General features: G+C 41.1%; 1 pseudogene; it reads right to left on the bottom strand.

Annotated features, from left to right (window-relative positions):
- Positions 1-21765, bottom strand: part of LOC148100126 (uncharacterized) — a 74875-nt pseudogene that overhangs the window by 8276 nt on the left and 44834 nt on the right.

Here is a 21765-nt window from a genome sequence, read left to right as displayed (position 1 = left end):
TTCGATACATATGCGTACCGAACCGAAAGCACTGTATCGAACGGTTCAATATCGATACGAGTATCGTTGCACCCCTAATGAGAAGTTCTGTCCAGAGCCTTAAAGAAATCTTACCAGCAGTTCTATGAAACATCAGGATGTCTGAAAAGCAGAAAGCAGGGAGAGTGAGAAGAGTCACACATTTATTCAAATCTTACAGGTTTTATTGTACAACTTAGAAAATAAATGCAAACTTTGCCACACCAAATTAGATTCACACATATAGCACTCATTAAAAAAATACTAATTAAAAACAGCATCTACTACTATGAATGTCTGAATGTGTGATATTTAAGATAAAACACAACAAGACAACTTATGTTAAGTGTGTATGTTTGTTAAATGTTAACTTTATTCCAGTAAATAGAATTTCTAATGTCATAAGAGCATAAATGCACATTGACCAGGTTAATCATGCAGTAATATTTATATTTACCCTGAAACGTTTCTCGTGTTGTTTTCGAAGGACACGCTAAATTATTTGATTATCAAACCGTCTGAAACAATCATTCACTGATGTGGTTTATGGAGGTCTTAAATTTGGCTTTGACTTGCACAACCAAATCTGTATCTGAATACAATTTTTAATAAATGAAATACCATTAATATTTAAAATGTTTAAAATGAGGTTGAATATATTGATAAAACCAAAGTATCATGTGTTTGTAAATTAATGTGCTGGGTTGCCGCCTCACTTAACTGTGAGCTCTGATAGCACAGACAGTGAAGTCAAAGAAAAAGTAACGTCTATGCTTTTGCCTTGTTTTTGCTGGTCTCCTGAGATGAGCATGCTTTTTGTCCTCTGCTCACTGGCGTCACAGGTACACGTGGATTTCTTCAGCTTGTACATCGACAGGAACCAGCCTCAATCTGCCACCATCAGTGACCTCAGCAGGAAATGTTTCAAACATTTACTCACCAACAGCTGGTAACTGATGACTGAAGGAGCTTCTTTCCATAATGGAGTGTGAGGTTCTGCATATGCAGCTACACGAATCTGTGCACGGCAGTTTAAGAGGAATTACTTATGGCTTAACAATGAATGCTGCTTCAGTCTTGTACCTTTGTATTAAACGACCATCTTGAGAGATTTACTGTTGTAAAGTTTTCCCTTAGCCATAATTGCTACATTTTCAGATACATTTTCAGATTTGCACTTCAGTCCAAATGACACATCATTTTTGTACTATTTATATATAGTTTGTACTATTTAAATATCTTGACACTAGCTGGTTTGTTTTCAATTTGACTTAGCTTTAGTTTTTGTGAAAAACAACCAACAACAACTGCAACTGAATGAAAATGCTACCTTGGCCTTAATCTATTATATATGATAGTGTTACATGAATTGTGAAAGAACGATGTCATTTATTCCTTTCATGTTTAGAGGATGCACAAACCGTTGCTAATGATTAGCCCAGGGGTCTCACTTTGAGAACTATCTAAGCGCTAAGGTCCAGCTAATTTGTCAGATAGCCTCAGAGCATTGACTCTACAAAGTCTGCATCTACTATTACAAAAAGTCAAGAACTTGGTAAACACAATCCACAGGGCCAGCCTGTAGGAGTCACTGGTGAGGTAACAGTGACACGAGCCCTCACTTTGTTCCCACCCACAAATACTGTTCATTAAGATGGATGGAGTGCCTTGCCAAGCCAGGAGCACAGCTGCAGGGAATGAACTGTAAATTGGTCTCTCGGGTGGCCGGTAAGTGCTTTAACCCGCTTTTGGTCAAATTCCCCACTTTTTAAATGTGTGGTTGATGGACAGTGCTGTCCCATAATACAGCAAGTAACAGAAAGGATGGAGCTACTGGCAGATAGCAAAGGAGCTTGGTTCCATGTACATTACAAGCTTTTTATCATGAGGTCTGATAGTCATGCTTCCCTCCATTAGTTTTGCTCATTGGTTTGTTTCTGTGTCTCTCCTAGCTTCTTGCTATAACACACACACACATATAATTTATACAGTATTTATAAACTGTATTCTAAAGAGCAAACGAGAGATAGACTTGCTGATCCACTTCACCACTCAGACTGAATGAGTGTGGCAGGATGGATGCAAAGTGAGGAAAGTTGAGACTTTTCCAGAATGAAGCTGTGGAGTTGCCAGAAGGTAGAATACCAGATTTATAGGACAGGTGCAAGTACCTGTGAACTATGCTAAAGATGCCCAAAGGTCATCTACAGTACTTTCAGAGTACCTCCAGAAGGTAAGACAGCTGTTGAAAGCCAGCTGAACAATAGGAACGTGATCTAAACCATGAATCCATAAACTCTACTGGTCATCAGATACCCAACTGGAATAATAAGGTGGCCACAGGAAGAGATAGAGGCAAGATGACAATACACTAAAACTCCTCATAACGGATGGAGGTCTTCACTCGAAGTCTACGAGCAATGGAAAGAGGATCAGTGAGTTTCAGTTCCTCAATCCAGGATTAAACACACAGCGTCTGTGAATACAGGAAGATGGCTCCCCGGGATGAGTTGCTCCAAGAATGCCAGGCAGCTGAAGACAGATGGTGACGAGGAACAGAACAGGAAGAGGAAATATCCTGGATGACCAAGCCCCTACATGGAATGTTACATTGGCAAAAAGATAAAGTGGTTGACAACAAGAAATCCTACCAGTGGCTAGAAAAGGCTGCCTGAAAGCACACGGCAGCACAAGAATAGGCCCTAAGCACAAGATCCATAGGAGCAGGCGTGTACCACAGCTGACAGGACCCAGGTTCAGACTGTGGGTGGCTGTAGCTCAGTAACCAGAGCAGGTCATCTACTGATGGGAAGGTTGGTATTTTGACTGGCTGCTCCAGTCTGCATGCCAAATATTCCTGTTACCTCAAGTTCCTCTCCAATCCATCCATCAGAGTACAAATGTGTGTAAATGGTAGATAAACGGTAAATGGCCTGTATTTGTATAGCGCTTTACTCAGTCCCTAAGGACCCCAAAGCGCTTTACACTACATTCAGTCATTCACACATTCACACACTGGTGATGGCAGCTACATTGTAGCCACAGCTGCCCTGGGGCGCACTGACAGAGGCGATAGGAAGATAGAAGATAGAAGCACTTACAGGAAAAAGCGCTTGTTTAAATGGGTGAATGATTCATCTTGTATAAAATGTTTTGAGTGCTCCTGAGAGTAGAAAAGCGCTATATAAGAATCAGTCCATTTACTGTGCAAGAGACTAACCAACAGATAATACCAGAATATAAAATACAGGCTGTGACAGGATACACAGAGACAGAACCAAATGGCTGGGATAGTGTAAAGAAATATATGTGATTTACATGGACTATAGTCTCAAAGTCCCAGTAGGAGACAAAGTCAAAGCTGGTTGAGAAGAGCAGGTCTAGGATCCTGCGAGACTTCAGGTTCGAGACAGACCTGCTGGTTTACCGGACATACTGAATCTGATTGTGGATTTACAAGGAGCCAATGAAGAGAAGTCAATGTAGGAAATAAATTCTCAAATACGTTGTTGTATTTGAGAAGATGCAGGGGTAAGGTTGCTCTAAAAACTGTGCATAGTACAGGTCAGTCAGTCAGGTCACCTGGAAGTCTTCCATAGAGAGATACATCTCATCAAAAAACAATGGACACAGCAGTGTGGTCACCTCAGCCTGCAGAACAGGACTGGATTAAAGGGTCTATACACTTTGTGCATGAGACTGTTATCGATGCTTTTAACCCTTTAAAGCCGGTCGGAGCGGGCACGCTCCATTTTGCGTAACTATTTTTAAATTCCGGTAGCTCTGCAACCACGTGAGCTAGCGCAATAATTTTTTTTGCATATGAAACCGGAGGAGTTGTACTTACATCTTATGCCATCAGCTTGTCCTCGGTCACAGTTTCCTTCCACATATAACTTTGCAAAAACTGCATAAAAAGCACTTGCAGCAACATAAACATAATATTCCAGAAACACGCTTTGCCGATCCGATCAGCTGTTCATATCACTTCCTACGTCCATCAGCGCGAACTATCGCATGTCCGCCATGACCTGACTGAAACCGGAAGTGACGTCATTTTGCGGAAATGTAGTTTTTTACCATCAGGGCCTCATGAGCCTATACTGGTGTTTTTAAAAGTTATGTTTGACTTTATGACTTTCTGTGTGGTTTCTGGGATGCTTAGGACTCATATTGCACTGCTGGAAATAGTTTATTTTGATGCATATGCTGCTTTTTTGCAAATTTGCATTATAATATTTATTTTCGTTTTTCCTGCAGTGTATGAAAATTGGTGTATTTCAAAAATAAAACTATGAAGACACTCAAAATAAATTTCCTGTGGTGGGAAACTATTTTGTGCAACTTTTTTGTATTTACAGTTTTGAGGGATAAGCCTCTTAAATTTCTCTAACTAGAAATATATGTTAAAAAAACAAAAATGATTTTCAATTTTTTTGTAGTTTATTGCATTTTTTTACAATTTATGTAATTACTATGCACTTAATGCAGACATATTATTAAAATTTGGGCTATAATGGTTGTATTGATGTATAGCAACTTGAAATGCTCCCAAAAATGGCTCCACAGCATGTAAAAATATAATATAAGCTCTGGCGGACTTGGTTCTATGGTAGGTCTTAAAGGGTTAATAGCATTTTTCAAAAGGTGGAAGTAAAAATAGAAATGTACATAGCATCAAGGGCAGTTCAGGGTTGTTTTGGTTGCTTGACGAACTGTTCCTGCATGGAGGAATTTAACATTTTAAATATCAAAGTAATGTAGAGATTTTTTTAATGCCCTGTAAGATTTCCAGTTTTGTAATTCCTGGATATTAAATATTCTTTCAGGGGAGGTTTAGCCCACCAGCACAATTTCCTTGAACTTGTGTGTACTAATCTTTGGCAATTCCTCTTGTAATCAGGATTTTCATGTCTTACTGTAGGCTGGTAAAGAGAAAACTATAGAAGAGGATCAGTGACTGCTTGGTATCTGTCACAGAAGAGTCTTTTTTCTTTAGTGTAAAATAAGAGGATGGAGAAATTTTAACCTTTATTTTAATACAAAGTTTTTGTTTTGTATTTGTGCCCATTCTATATCATCAAAATGTTAAAATGAGGATTAATAAGTTTCCAGATGCTCTTAATTGTGTTGTCTACAAATAACAAACACAAAGTCATTTCAGGAACTCTGTCTGGTCTTATTTTGTGGGTCTGCACTTCCCACTCTGGAAGCAAGACTAAGTAAGAGTTTAATTCTGTTAACAGTCTGCTCCCTGCACACTGGGGCAAGCCAGGCTCAATGGGGCCTGATTTATGTGCTGACAGGCTATGGAGGCTCAGTGTTCTGTGTGCACTGGAAGACAGATCACTGCTGGAAGCTAAATAAAAAATCAATGAGAGTGAAGCTGGTTGGTTAGGGAGAGCGTCCGCTCGGCTTGAGTTTAACAGCGTTTTAACTCTCCGCTGACTGAGGTTGGGGGAACGGCCATCGATTTTGCCCCACTGCAACCCCGGCCCCATCACCTTCCTTTCTGTCTTTTAATAAGTCAGTTTGGTGTGTGTGTGTGTGTGTGTGTGTGTGGTATGCTTTCGTTTCTTTTTCTGTCAAAGACTGAGATGTGAGTGAGGGTAACACACCTTTTAAGACTCACATAAACTTTTAATATACTTTTCAAAAAATTAAAGGAACTTCATCAAGTCATCAAGTCGAGTCCTTCAAACCTCTGGTGTATCGATCTGGTCGGTTCAGTAGCAGACGATGTTGTTAATCTGCTTCAGCTGCATTGGTGCAGAATTAACAACAGACGCACAGATGCATCGGCCATACTTGGACCAAGGTTGCACAGGTACTCCAGCTCCAGGATGCCGCATCATTATGGGCCATTTCCAGGAGTTTTGTTGTGTCTTCCAGCACAGACTCAAAAACACGGAAAAGATTCCAGGAAACAGACAATTCCTCCAGGAGAGGTTGATAGGAGAGCTTTCACAAAGCTTCACAGATGTTCCAGCATTTTCCATCATATTAAACTCTTTAAGATTGAAGTAACCCCTACGCTTTACTATAAAAATACCTTATAATGAATAAAAGAAAATGAACATATAGTGACTGTACATTTTGCTCAAAGAAAGCACATGATGCCATCATGAATATGTCACACCGTCAAATGTATGTGGTGTTTATGGAAAGGAAAGTTGTCTGTTGAGCAGCCTATTTAAATGTACGCCTTTCCCTGTCATATTAAACTTTAGAGTATTTGCTGCTTTTTTGAGGTGTTCCAGGAGAATCTGTGGTGCTATGTTGCTTTTAATAAAATCTTTAGTGTGGGGATAAAACTTACATTTGTAGACTTAAAGGTAAATACAAGGCTTTTATAAACAGGGATTTGTTGCCATGTCTAGTACCACTAAGTGAAAGAATCACCAATTACAGGTTACAGTTTCAGTCTTGAATAAATAAATATTTTACAACTTGTCATTTCATTTAACATATTCAAATCACAGGTGGAATATTTGCTTAAAATGAAAGCTGTAAACATCAAGTGAAAAAGTTTAAGAAAAATGAAATAATAACATGTAATGATGTACAGTAAGTACAGCTGAGATTGATAGAAAAAAGACTTTTGTTTAGTACTGGGAAAATCTCAAATTTGACAGTGCCAGACAAGTAAGGGTCACCAACAGCACAACAATTAGTCCTGTGAGAAAATACATTTTATGTCTCAACAAATGCGCAGGCTTCTCCAAGGCTACGTCCACACGTACACGGGTATTTTTGAAAACGCAGATTCTCCGTTTTCGTTTTAAAAAATAATCACGTCCACACGTAAAGGCAGAAATGAAGGAAAACGCTGCTAGGAACATGCCAAAGCAGCAGGTGGCGCTATATTCCTAACTGTGCAGAAATGTTGGCCAATCAGAAGTCTAGAAGCCTCGGCGGGAAAAAGTAAACAAAGGAGGGCCATAGAAGCAGAACCGAGTCGTATGTGTGGAGGGACAGTAACTGTGTGTGTATATGTAAGCATTTAAACACTGCAGAGAGAACAAGTAACAGTAACAGTATTGTAGAAATTCATTTCACCGAAACAATAACGTGGCGCACAGTGTGACGTCAAAAAATGCGCACACCTTTGACGCTGCGTTTTCTGCGTTTTTCTCGTCCACAATGCAAAAACTGAGTTTTCACAAATATCCACCCTGGCCGGAGTTTTTAAAAAATCTCAGTTTTCAGTGACCGAAAACGCCGTTTACGTGTGGACGAAAGGTGCAAACGCATAGAAAAATCTGCGTTTTCAAAAATACCCGGGTACGTGTGGACGTAGCCCCAAGAAGCTTCTAGTTTTAGATGTTGTGTAAAACAAAAGAAAAAACAAATTGGTCTGGCTGCTAAAGTACAGTAATGGACAAAAGTCAATGAGCAAAACGAGCCCCCCCCCCCCTCATTTTATTGTCTTTTACTTTTTTTCCTCGTAATGATTTAATGGTCTTGAGCGATTCTTCTCCAGGCTTTGTGAAGGTCTCTCAAACCTTGTCCTCATACACTGATTGCTTTTTTTCAGTTCGGTCCTTGTGCACGAGCATTTTCAGAGGAACCTTTGAATCATGTCAGCATAAAACTGGAACCAAGAAAAGAACCAGTGTTGTGTTTGCAGATGACAACCAACCAACAACACATTTGTCCCCATTTCTTTAGCTGCATCTATGAACAGTGCTGAAGATAACATAGAAATCACATTTTGAAGCTGCTGATTTCATTCACTACACTTCTTACTAAATAATATTTACTTTCATACAGGTGTGGGTGAACGCAGCACACAGACGTTTAAACAGATGATAATTTCGATTTCCCCTTCCTAATTTAATAACATTTCAATATTACTCACACCTGTGTAAATAGGCTTTCGATACCTGTGTCAAAAGGTAGTTGCGCTCTTTAGATTATACAGGATTAATCTTTTAATTGTTTTTAGGATGCTGGGGTCAATTTTGTTAGCCACACCAAAGGCCGATCACTATCAGACCTGTTGAGTCAAGAAATCGCTGAAAAAGTGTCAGGATCTGGCACCTGAGTTCCTTGGTCTCCACCCCTGGGCGGAGCCATCATCCCTGCTGCAGTCCTGCACACCTGAGACTGATTCAGGGCAATCAGGTTGAGGATTTAAGGCCCCCTCAGACTCTCCTTCACCGCCAGTTCGTCAACGACCTCACGTTGGTGTTGACTCTACGGCTTTTTACGCTCTTGCCACTTTTTCTTTGTTAACTTTGGTTTCATGCGCTTCAGATTCCCTGGACCTTCTTTGCTATCACCCTCAACCTCAGCTCTCCGTGGATCATCTTCATATTCAGGAAGGACCCTCACCTGCCTGCCCTCCAGCCTCACTCACCACCTTGGACACAGCGGGACTCAGGTCTGCCAGCCTCTCCCCTACTCCCCTGGACTATCGCTGCCTCTCCCTCAAAGCGAGGTTCACGCCGGTCACCAGTAAGCGCTATCAGTCAGTTTCACCTCTGCTTGGATACCCTGCACCTGCCGCCTTCTTAACCCTGTTCTCTTTTCTTCCCAGACGCAACCGCTCCGTTCCCGTCGCAACCTGCTACACCCCCGTTCACCCCCACTGTCACACGGTTACATCGTTAGCGACACCCTACCACATATTCATTTGTTGACTAAATAATAAACACTGCAAAACGTTGAGCCGTCTCTGTTGTGGTTATCTGCAATCGAGTCCAATCTAGCTATCGGCCCGTGGCCACTGTGACAAAAAGAAGCTGACAAAGTGAAGTAGATTAAAAAAATTCTCAAAAAGCAAAACATCCTGCCATGATGTTAAGCTCAGAACAACAACAATTATTATATTATTAAAAACTAAGAAAGAGACTGGGCTAAAGTGGCAGCAGTGGGAAAGCCAAAATCACTGTTGATGAAAAAAGAACAAAAACTCTTGTCTCACATTTACCAAAAAACATCTTAATATCCCCAAGCTTTGAAGAAATATTATATGGACTCAAAAGAATTGATTTTTTTTGGAAAGCTTGAGTCAAATTATATCTGGCATAAAACAGCATTTTAAATAACATCACAGCAGCAGTCAAACAGGAAGTGATGGATGAGGGAACCATGAAACCCGCTCTCTTCCAGATAAATCCTGAAGCACAATCTCCACCTATGAATGGCTCAACAAAAGTGAAACAGAAAAACTTAAACAATATGAACATTTTGGAGTGGCCAAATCAGAGTCTGTGAGATGCTTTGAAAGGACCTTAAACTCAAAAACGGTCCAATATGGCTGAATGAGGAACATTTCTTCACAGTGATGAAGCCTGGCAGGTCTGGATGACTTTCTTCCCTTAATAAATTAAATCTGCAGTTAAAAACAGCATTTTGTATCTACTTGTTTATGTCTAATACAACACAATAAAATAATAACATTTGTTTGAGGATCTGAAACTTTAAGTGTTGCCAATGTCTTGAATAAGAAATCAACTCGGAGGCAGAGAGTTTCCTGTGGCACTGTCCACTTTCATTAATGACCAGACAAAAGCAGAGCCAAGTCACCCAGTGTTTGTATAAATAAAATCCCTGGGCAACAATTTCTCAACATCATTACTGTTTTTAAAAAAATGTAAAAGTTTAGCAAGACTGCCAAACTGTAATGAAATATCTCCATGACACTCATGTTTAGATAAAAAAGTGTGCCCTCTCACCCCGACTGCAGCCCTCTCTGACTGGCTCTCCCTGATCACCCTAATGAGGCCTGGGCATGAAGCAGGGCAAGAGGGCACCGCCATTATCCCATGTCTCCCCCATTAAAATCACTTCCAACAGCAGTGACTGTCCAACATGCAGTCATCCTCCACTACAATTAGCGAGTAAAATTATGCAAATATAAAACAGGGGAGCTGCTGGAAGGATGCACAACACAGAGATGGGGAGGTGATCTGAAGGAAAAGTGAGGAGGCGGCTTGTCCAGAGGGCAGACGGTGATTAGTAGCATCAATGTATCCATCGTCATGGAGATGATGTTGTTTGGGTGGGGACGGAGTGAGGTGACTGAGTGACAGGAGTAATTACTTAGGAGAGGTCACCCTGGGGTGATAGGGGGTGAGGCGGCACTGCTACCCGCCGGCCCCCCGTGTCACTAACAGCCACCTACTGAACTTTGCACAGCCCCGTTACAGAGAGGTCGCTGTACGTACGCTTTACTAACAATAGTAAACGCTGAGCTTTACATGCATGTAAATCTGACTTTGCCCACCTCTCAACTCTTACAGTCCACTAAATGACCATCACGTTTGTTATTCTTGAACACATTCTGTCCTTTTTCCATCAGGACATTTCTAGTCTTCTTGATTTGCATATTTTGAGTTTGTAGTGTTCAGCTAATGACTGTGACCTGTCCGGGGTGTCCTGCCTCTCGCCCCGTGGCAGCAGGGGTAAACTCCACCCCCCAGAACCTGACAAGGATAAACAGAAGAGAACGGATGGATAATGCCTGGATGGCTGGACTTAAGCTTATTAATTAATTTCTTGAGCAACAGGTGAGCAACTGAAAAGTAAAGATTTTTGTCCTGATGTTGGACACTGTCTTATGCTTAAAGCTACTGATTCGTTCATATTTGTGGACTGCATTTTTAAGCTAACGTTAGCAGGTTGTGCACATTCCCGGTGCTATGTGGGAAAGAACGGCATTGAGGTAAGGCGCTTTGGAGCCAGCATAAATCCTCCTCAAGTCCTTTATCTAGAAATTAAATCCCAGCCATGAGGAAGGGAAAAGTTAAAGAAGTTCTGTTCATACAGTAAACAAAAAACAGAAAAACCCAAATGCACGAAAAGTGCTTCAGTATCGCACACAGAATCTTAAAGTTGTAATTTTAGCTCAAACCAAAATATTGTCCTGACCCTTGTCAGCCCCTACCATAGTATCACTAACAGAGATGGACAGTAACGCGTTACGCGTTACTGTCCATCTCTGTAATCCATCTCTGTAATCTGATTACTTTTTCATGTAACGAGTAAAGTAAGGGATTACTATGGCAAAAACGGTAATTAGATTACTGTTACTTTCCCGTAGGAACGCTGCGTTACTGCATTACTAAAACCGTGATTTTTTGCGAGAACGTCTCATGACAGTGACGTAAGCGAGTGCAACGTTCGTGACAACAGCTGTGTGCAGATCAACAATGGATCATATATGGAGTGCAGAGAGAGTATGAGCGTGCAGCGTTTAAAGCGTGGAAGTACTGACCTTACTTTGAGTTTGATTCCATAAAAAGTGACAAAAACATTAGTGTCCGTTGTGCGTGGGAAGAAAACTTCTTTTTACAGCGAAAAAAACCCCTAAACTTCCGAGCAAGCACCGAGTAGCTACGACGTAATGGGAAACTCACAGAGAAACTCGCGGATTCTTCCACTGACCGCTGCACACCTGCACCAGGGTAACCCTCCGCCTACCCCACTCCTGCTTTACAGGTGAAAATAGAGCAACAGGACCGCTAGTCTTTGACTTTATTTATTTTCTGCTGTGTTTTACTTGCATCTATTTGAAAGACTGAGTGTAAACACAAAAAATATTTTATTTTATGTGCTGGAATGTGCAGAAAATAGGTTTAAATGTTAAACTAATTTCTTCCAGTCAGAGAATGTTGCAGATAATTAAATTGTTGCTTGATGCATAAAGTTAAAAGATTAAAACTAATAAAACAAGTTTTAAAAAGAGACTTTTCCATTTGATGACATTTTGTATGATGGATTATGTAGAAAAAGTAGAATTGGGCTGAAAGATCTATCACTTTATCACCTATTCAGGTTGTAAATCGTGTTTTTAAAAAGTAACTAAGTAATTAATTACTTTTGAAAATAAGTAATCAGTAAAGTAACGGGATTACTTTTTGGGGGAAGTAATCAGTAATTAGTTACTGATTACTTTTTTCAAGTAACTTGACCAACACTGATCACTAATAACAATTTGATTTGACTGTTTCACTATCAATGTCGCCCCTCTGATGGGCTGTTACATAATAAAACGATTGCTTCAGTTCAGTTTGAGGAGCATGTTTTGTTATTGCTCGGTCATATAAAATGACCACGTTGAGTCCACCCTGCACGCACTGATTCTAAACTGTCCTTGAATATGTTAAAAAACACACGAGGACTAAAAATCTACCCTCTAAAAGCTTCAAACTGATGCTCACAAGCACAGAAGCACGAGAACACACAAAAACACACACTCACAGACAAAGCCTGAGGGGAAGTGACAGAGCCACCTGGAAGCGCTGCAGAGCCTGCTGTGAGTAGAGGAGTGGAGCTCTCTCCACAGATCAGCCCCACAAAGGAATCTCTCTGTCAGTGGTTTACTCCTCTTCATACGACTTGTCACCACGTTCTTCCTCTTTAGTGCTTTTCTCTCTCAGATGAAGCCGTGTTCGAGTGAGGGTGGAGGAACGGCGCTCTAATGCATTCAGAGGAGGTTGGTTGTGAAGTCTGGTTCCCCCCATGCTCTTCCTCCGAGGCTGGTCTATTGATTGTTGTGTGCGTTGCTGCTTCCTGAGATCCCCGTCAAGCCTTGTTATACCAGCAGCGTTCCTTTGCCTCCCTTTGGCAGGTAGCTACAGCGGCGCAGTCTCGGATTTTAACAGTTCCTGAGCTTCATCTGACACGTTCAGGCTTTTTTCTCAGTATTAGTCTTCATTACATTTGGTCCTGAATGGGCATTACTTTGTAGTTTTGACACACTGCTTGCCAATTAAAATGTAAAACTAAATTTCTTCTTAATTTCTGTCAACAAAATTTTAATTTCTGTAGGTGCTGGTTTTCACGGTGTTTCCTCTACTGAGGTGCTCTCGAATTCCCAAAATAAAGCTTAGTGAACGTCTTTAATCGCCAGAATCTAAGCATGGACAAGCACCTTTAATATTAAAGACTGAGTAAACACAGTTTTTAAATGACTTTTATTTATTAAGGGAAATGAGTTATCCAAACCTGGCCCTATGTGAAAAGTAACTCCCTGGAAAACTGAGTCTCACAAGCTGATCATCAATACGTGATTACTGCCAGACCCGCTGAATCGAGAAATCAGTGTAGTCGGCTAAAATATCTCAAAAACATCAACCGATCAAAAGAAAAAGCTGGGAAACAAACGTTTTCACATCTTTGAGTTACAAAAATATCACAAAGTCATGTCTAAAGCTGCGAGCCAACGGAGAAAACCTGGAGTAGTGGTAAACTTTCCCAGGAGTCTTCCTCAAAATCACTCCAAGAGCACATCAACAACTCATCCAGGAGGGAACAACAACATTTAAAGAACTGCAGCTCTCACTGGTCCCAGTTAAGGTCCACAGCAGGTGAAAACCACTGCTGACCAAAAAGTCAGTTCTTTTTTATATATATGTAGCACCAAATCACAACAACATCACGTCAACAACACGACAATAACAGAAAGAAAACCCAACAGTCAGAAGGTTCCCTGAGCGACAGTGGGAAGGAAAAACTCCCCACAAAGCAAATGAATGTGACGCTGTATCTATAATAAAGACTACGCAAAGTGAAATATCTGCTTGTTATAGAGCAGCTTATTGAGTGACAGTATAAGAGCGAACCAAAGAGTGACTGGAAGGGCGCCAGCCGACTTTTCCTGAACATGTTTTCCTGAACATGTTCACGGCAGTCCCACCGACTAACTGGGAAGCGGATGTTTGCTGTTCCCACTGCACACTGGATAGCCTTAAAACTTTGTGGGGAGCTTACGAAAAGTTGATCCGAGTAAATATTTTATGTAGGCCATTTTTGTGTTTGATTACCCAGCTTGCTGATGTGCATTGCAGCCCTGGGAGCACAGGGAGGACAAACCCGACCCACCGTTTGCCGCTCATTTGATGCACTCATCCATACGAGCTCCCTCCTTCACTTTCTCTCGCTCTTTGCTCTGCCCATTAACTTCAATTAATGTGATGGTTCATCAGCGGTGAAGGACTCTGTCACGGGGATGTACCCCACTACTTATCTGATTACTCTTAATGGGAGAAAATACGATAAACAAATTCAATTATCCCTGACCTATTTCCAGTGGTGGGGACATGAGATTATTATTCATGTCATCTCTGACGTATGAATATGAAGAGGTCTAATTACCTCGGTGTCACATTATGGATGGACAGGGTATGTAAATATATTCCGTATTCATGGTGATGAACCTCTCTGTTTTGTAAAGGCCAGGAAGGGAGTGAGCGATACAGAGATGAACACCCCCTGTTGTGTCCTCGGTGGCCATCAATTCTTCACGAGAGCGGCCTTCGTCCGCCTGTATTGATGATAAGCGTGCCGGCACCACGGAGTCCTCCAGCAACCACACAAATGATGAAGACGGATGGATATAGATTTCATTAAATCTGGACCTGACTACATGAAGATTGAAGGAGGTAATTGAAGACAAAGGCACGCTATGTTTACCAATCCAGCTTCTTATCATCTAAATCCCACTTTTAAGCATTTGGCACACATGCGTTACAACAGCTGAGCCTCTAATGGCACGTTTGCGTTTTCTTCTTCATATTAAACTATTCTTACACATAATCGCTCTTCAAATCAGTTCTGGTGGTTGGTTCAGTCGTCTTGTTTACCTTAACACTGTTTAACTGTAGGAGACGCGTTTACCAGCTTAGATTACACAGATTACACATGTCTGAACTTTGCTATCATCAAGAAGTAGGATTTAAAATGAACGTGTCTGCATGTCTGCTGGTCGCTCACAGATTTTAAGGTGAGGACATGTCGCATGTTTCCAGCTCGTTCCGTTGCCTTGAAGTTGACAAATAATAACACAGTCACCATGTGGAGTTAGGACTGAGGCTTTAATGAATAAACTATTTTTTTATAAACTAAAAGATGTAACTTTACACAAAGCCTCAGGTTTTCAGTTCAGTTCAGTTTTATTTATTTGTCATATGCAAGTTAGCACAGGGTCAACATTGCAATGAAATGTGTTTGACGAGCAGCAGTCACTCAGCAGCATGATACAGTAGGAGAAAATAAAATAAAATAAAATAAAATAAAATAAAATATAAAAATAGTAAGGAGCTAAATATTAGAGAGACGTGGTAAAAGAGAAAAGATGACTAAATATATATGTATCTATAAATATAAATATATGTACACTAGTGATTAAATAAGAAAAACTTGAAAAGAAATATGACGGGAGGGCAGATGGGATATTGCACAGGAATGAGCAGCAGAAAATTACAGTATTGCACTTTTAAATATAAATATCAATGACAATAAAGTGAAGTGACCAGTGCAGATTAAACAGAGTACTTGGGAAGCTGCAGGGTAGCTTCTGAGTGCTGTGTTGTGTGTTTAAGTGTTGTGGTTGAGGTGTCGTATGGCTTGGTGGTAAAAACTTAATTAATCTATTAAAAGGGTTCAAATGAATCCAAACTCTACGCCTGACCTGACACGATGACTGAAGACGTTACAAACATAAAGTGCCAGTATAGATGCTTCAATGTAAAATATTATAGAAAATAGGTGAAACAAAGACATAAGATGTAATAAATAAACTCCATATAGTCGTCTTTTTAATTTATTTTTGCTCAGTATGAAGACAATTTAAATATTGTGCAGTATAAGGTGACTTTTATGTCGTGCTCCTCAGCGTGGCCTGTCTGTGGAATAGCATGGGCTCCCTCTGTTGGCCAGTTGCCGGCTTGTACTCCAGCTTTGATAGAGGTGATGTGGGGCCAGTGTGACTGTCACCGGAGATAAATGGAGGTTCAGGAGTGTTTGGGCCACTGTTTCTGTTTCATCTCATAAAGGGAAACAAAAACTCGACATTTTTAGAAATGAAGAAATTCACTTGATTTAACCGTTGCTGAGGATGAGTCTCTGCTGCTCTGAGTCCTCTGCTTCCTTACATTGAGCTGTCGACTGCTCATGTTTAAGCCTTCATGCTTCTTCATGTGCCTTTCTTTCCCGTTTCTCTTCTCTAACTCACAGCCTTCTCCACTTTTCCCGTTTGTGTGTGTGCACGCATGTACATGTGAGAGAGAGTGTGTACGTTTCTCCATCTCTGAATACACTGGCGCTTGTGTCTCGGAGAGTTCACTGACTCTAAAGGATCGATGAAGGGAGGAGATTCAGAGCCAATTATTTTCAGCTTAATGGTCCCTGGGGTGTAGGGGTGAGCAACAACAAAACGCCTTCAAGAGACATCAATTCTGGACAAGCCAGATCCTCCATCTCTGCACTGCCACAGTGTGGGCATCAACTCCCAGCTCTCAGGAGGAGAGGGAAGTGCACGTACGCTGAGAAACACGTGCACAGCAACAACAGCTGGAATGTGTAGACTCGGAGCAGCGCTACTCCATGTGACACGCTAAACCAGGAAAACAGCTTGATGGCAGACAGGTAAAGGAAAAGAAATCTGCTCAAAGCCGGAGGAAAGGAAAAAGGAAGCCAGTCCACTTCTTATCCATCCTTGGTTAGGCTTCCATCTTGTTTTAGACACTTGCTAGATAAGCAAACGTTACTGCAATGAAAACCTACATGAACCCAGACGAATGCCAGACCCAGTGGATGTTTACAGGTTCAAAAGTGATTGTTTTGTTGTGTTTTTCTCACTGTGCAAAGCAGTCACGGAGACTACTTGGCCGTGCATGGCCGCTTAGCACTTGACTGTTTCTCAGTTACGTCATTATGTCATTGATTTCATTAATGTCATGATCCTGGGTTGATCTGTTCTTGTTTTACCCTCAGTTGAAGGTGGGCGGGTCCTTCCCTAGGCTCTGCCTGCTTGTGCTAGCTTATGCTTGCTAAAGCATATAGTTAGGGCTGGACCAGGTGACCCTGAATCCTCCCTTAGTTATGCTGCAATAGACGTAGGCTGCCGGGGATTCCCATGATGCATTGAGTTTTTCCTTTCCAGTCACCTTTCTCACTCACTATGTGTTAACAGACCTCTCTGCATTGAATCATATCTGTTATTAACCTCTGTCTCTCTTCCACAGCATGTCTTTATCCTGTCTTCCTTCTCTCACCCCAACCAATCACAGCAGATGGCCCCGCCCCTCCCTGAGCCTGGTTCTGCTGGAGGTTTCTTCCTGTTAAAAGGGAGTTTTTCCTTCCCACTGTCGCCAAAGTGCTGCTCATAGGGGGTCATATGATTGTTGGGGTTTTCTCTGTATCTATGAAGCGCCTTGAGGCGACTTTTGTTGTGATTTGGCGCTATATAAATAAAATTGAATTGAATTGAATTGTGGAGCCTTCTGGTATCCCGCCCTTCACACCTGAAGCGACCAGTATTTAAGGACCAACTCAAGCTTCTACTCTCTGCCAAACTGTCATATATTGGCTACAATAATCAGGCTCTTTCATGAGTCTTGTGGTCCCTGGTGCTAGCATCCTTGCTCAGATGACATCTCTCATCGGCTGAAGGGCTCATATTGCCTGACTGAGACCGTTTCCTCTGGTCTGCATTCTCCAGCCCAGAGGAAATGCTTTCAAAAAGTTGTGCTAAATACTTATAGTTACAGTCACGTGCCTGTGCACCCTGCACTGTGCAATCATAACCAGTTGATTCCAGTCAGAATGCACTCAGCTCCTGGAATATCCAAATAAGAATCCAGTTCACTCTGCACATTAACTTTTCCTTTCATTAAGTCACACACACTAACTCCTTTCTCCTGTGTGGCAGAAGTGGCCTCTGGTGGTGCTCCTCTGTCCCCCACCTAATTCCTCTTTGCTAATCTCTGTGTGAACCTGGCAATAAACCATTTCAACTTCATGCTGCTGTTTTGGGTCGTTCAAGAATCCTCCATCACAAGTGCCGTGTTTGGCTTTGGCAGTAATTTCTAAACCAAATTATTTGACCTTAGTGTTTCCTTCACATGCTGTTGGAAAAACACCAAAATAATTTGGAGATATTTCCCCTGAGGTACGTGGGGGCCAGTTTTAAGACTAAACAATGCATTGTTTAATTAGCACATGCTTTAGCCATGATGATATTTGCATTTCACTAGCTGGGCCCACGTCCTCATTTTAGGTTTGGCAGCGTTTTAGTAGGTAAAGGTGATGCTTGGACATGAATTGAGCTGCGGTTTGGGGAAGGCCTCGAAGGGGACTGGCGACGGCTCCCGGGCCTGGCAGATCCCCTTGCACTAAATAGGAGTGAAGAAGTTAAAGAATTGAGAACAAGGAGGGGGGGGGCACGTTAACGAGAATGAACAGCTTGCACAACTGAGGGAACCTATATAGATGACAACCTGAAAGAGGGTGTTTGGACGCGTCGTCCTGCTCCTGAAATTCTGATACATAATCTCCAGTTCAAATATTGGATTCTGAACCAACACACTTTTTCTAATTACCATCATATTACTATCATATTACTATCATATTAATATCATATTACCATCATATTACTATCATATTACCATCATATTACTATCATATTACTATCATATTACCATCATATTACCATCATATTACTATCATATTACCATCATATTACTATCATATTACCATCATATTAATATCATATTACTATCATATTACTATCATATTACTATCATATTAATATCATATTACCATCATATTACCATCATATTACTATCATATTACCATCATATTACCATCATATTACCATCATATTACTATCATATTACCATCATATTACCATCATATTACTATCATATTAATATCATATTACCATCATATTACCATCATATTACTATCATATTACCATCATATTACCATCATATTACTATCATATTAATATCATATTACCATCATATTACCATCATATTACTATCATATCAAACCTGCTTTTTTCACATTTAGAGTGAAAAAAGCAGATTTTTAAATATAAAACACTGCCTATGATAATATCTACATCAGTAAAGACAGTACTTTCTTTGTCACATCCCTAAGCTGATATTATATGCTTAACATGTCACTTCACCTACTACTGAATTACCTTCAATTATACATATTATTAGAGACACATTATTCTAGGTAACAATGGAGCAACCTGAAAAATGAAGGCAGTGCACGAGTGCCACAAAAGATGGTTCCTCTTGGGGCCACATAATGCTGAGTCAATCTCCCATGTTAATCTATATTAAGAGCTTTAAAGAAACATTTATAGCCTGGCACAAAAAACTGTTCTGCCCTTTAAAGATAGTTTCCCCTGTCAGGTCAATTCTGAGTGGAGTGATTTTTTTATATAGATATATATAATATATCATATATTTTTTATAACATACCAGCATAGCTCTTCCACGTGGATGAAGTATGTTGTTGGTGATGTTGTTGGTGTGTTCAGGCGTGTACTTCCTGAGTGAGAAAAGAAAAACTCTCTTTTAACAGGAAGAAACTTCCAGCAGAACCAGACTTGGGGAGGAGCCGCCATGTGATCTGCAGCGACTAGTTGTGGGTGAGGAGAGGAAGACAGGACAGAGACACGCTGTGGAAAAGAACCAGAGATGAATAATAACTAATAATTAAATGCAAAGTGGCGTATAAACACATGGGTGAGTGAAACAGCTGATAGAAGAAACACTCAGTGCATCAGGTGAATCCCCCAACAGCCAAGACCTATTGCAGTGTATCTTAGGGAGGATTCAGGGTCATAACTATATGCTTCATTAAAAAGGAAAGTTTTAAGTTCAATTGTAAAAATAGAGAGGGTGTCTGTCTCCTGAATCCAAACTGGGAGTTGGTTCCACATAAGAGGGGCCTGAAAGCTGAAGGCTAGGATATTTAAAAGTAGAATGGGAGGCAGCGGCCTTTCTTGGCACTATTCCACTGCTAAAAGTTGTTTTTCAGCCAGTTTACATGTCGCTTAATCTAGTTTTTTGATTTTCCACATCCCAGTCAACCTTGAAAACTTCTTGGCCAAACTCTAAGCTCTCTAGTTGCAGCAGATGGCCATCCCGGAGTCTGGTTCTTCCTTCCCACTGTTGCCAAAGAGACAGAGATGACCTGATTGTTGGGGTTGTCTTTGTTTGTGGGGTATTTAACTTACAACATAATCACCTTGAGGCAACTGTTGGCATGAAATGGCACTATATAAATAAAATTGAATTAAATTCACATGTTCCAGTTCTGTCTCATTTAGTCCATCAATCTATCACCAAAATAAAAGCATGTGATCAGTAACTCCTGAAGGTCTCATACTGTCATTTGTCCAGGGCATCATTTTACTTCTTGTTTCTTAAAAAAGTTTTATCCAGCACAAAGAAAGTCTCTTAATGTGACATTTTAATCTTAAATCTTTCCACAAAGACTGACAAGCAATGCAAACTGAGAACATCCATCAGCTTTCCAGCAAACCACTTAGAAGATGTATCACGTTCACCTTATGCAGACTGCTTATTGGCTGCTGCTGCTGCAGCAAAACTAAATAAAGATTAAACTGAACTGAAACCAAGTTTATGCATTTTGACAGTTTTTCTGTTGTAAGATTTGTCTGCATCAGGCAGGTGTGTAGGTGGTAAATGGGCCGTAACACCAAACAGCTCTGAGCTGGTGGATGTTTCATATTAAAGCTCCTCAACATTCACGTGTTTTATTTTACGTTATTGTATATGCAGTGTGATTCTGGTTTGTGCTGTTTCATTAAACTCTTCTTATGACTGGAAATATTTAAGGTGTAGATCTGTTATTCATGTTTTTAGCACATAAAATAAATTATAGTTACATAATGGAAACTGCATTAGAAGAAGATATCACCTTGTACCTAAAACATAAATGCTGACTGTCAAAGTTCATGTATCCTCATACATGTAAAGTGACTTGAACTGAGAGCAAACCTCTCTCACGTCTTCTTTTGATGGCTTGGAAATGTAAGAAATCATAAACAGTCACAGTCAAAACAGGCTGACAGGAAACGTGATCCCCCCAAAATAAAGGAGCACGTTTTCATGTACTGTAACACACTGATGAAGAATAAGAGCATCAAGAGAAAGTCTTTGTTAAATCTGTGAATCTCCCTGCATACATGCGCTCCGTCTGCATTTTTCCCTCCATCGTTTGATTGGAGTAAAAACACAGTTGTGTCTTCTGATAATTATCTTAAAAGACTGGAGAGGTGAGGAACCCGCTGGGCTCGGAACCATCTCCTTCCCCAGGTTGCAGAGCAGTGGGACGCCTGGTTGTTTAAAGCAATCCCACTGGGTGTCTCTGAGGCAGCTTTCAATGAGGCGCCACCGGCGACACTTTCCCCTTCCAGCTTAGTGCTCATCAACTATTTAGATATGCACTTAACGCTCCTGGGGAAGCTAACATCGAGCTGCTGGCGAGCAGAGGGAGAGGAAACACTTGTCAAAATAATGGCCGGGGGATGAGAAAAGAGGAGTTCTTTGGTGGACCGTGCATGGCCAAAACAAAGCAAAACTATACTGAGGTGCTGGGGTTTTTTGCACAAGAGCGGCGAGGAGAATAAAGGGTGGTTTTAATCCAAGAGTGCCCCTGCACCCCCACCCCCTCCAGTTCTGCCTGTGAGTCCCCAGGCACAGAGCCATGAGGACTTCTTCCTCTTCCATCCTTCGCGTGTACAGACACATCCCTCTCTCTCACCCAGGCTCCCCCACATCCTGTGCTCCGACACCCTCACTAGCCTTCCACCACCACCACCACCACCGCACACCTCCAACACCAACTCTCCCCTCCTCCTCTTCCATCTCCATTGCATCCCCAGACTCCCACAAGCAACTCCATGAGGGGTCGCATGATGAATGAGCAGACAGTCAGCAGGACCTCTGTGTGTGTGTGTGTGTGTGT

This window comes from Neolamprologus brichardi, chromosome 12 (assembly GCF_056152115.1).
Source record: "Neolamprologus brichardi isolate AB-2024 chromosome 12, ASM5615211v1, whole genome shotgun sequence".
In the NCBI taxonomy this organism is placed as follows: domain Eukaryota; kingdom Metazoa; phylum Chordata; class Actinopteri; order Cichliformes; family Cichlidae; genus Neolamprologus; species Neolamprologus brichardi.
Note: the sequence above shows the minus strand (reverse complement) of the source record. Positions and strands in the feature narration are given on the sequence as shown.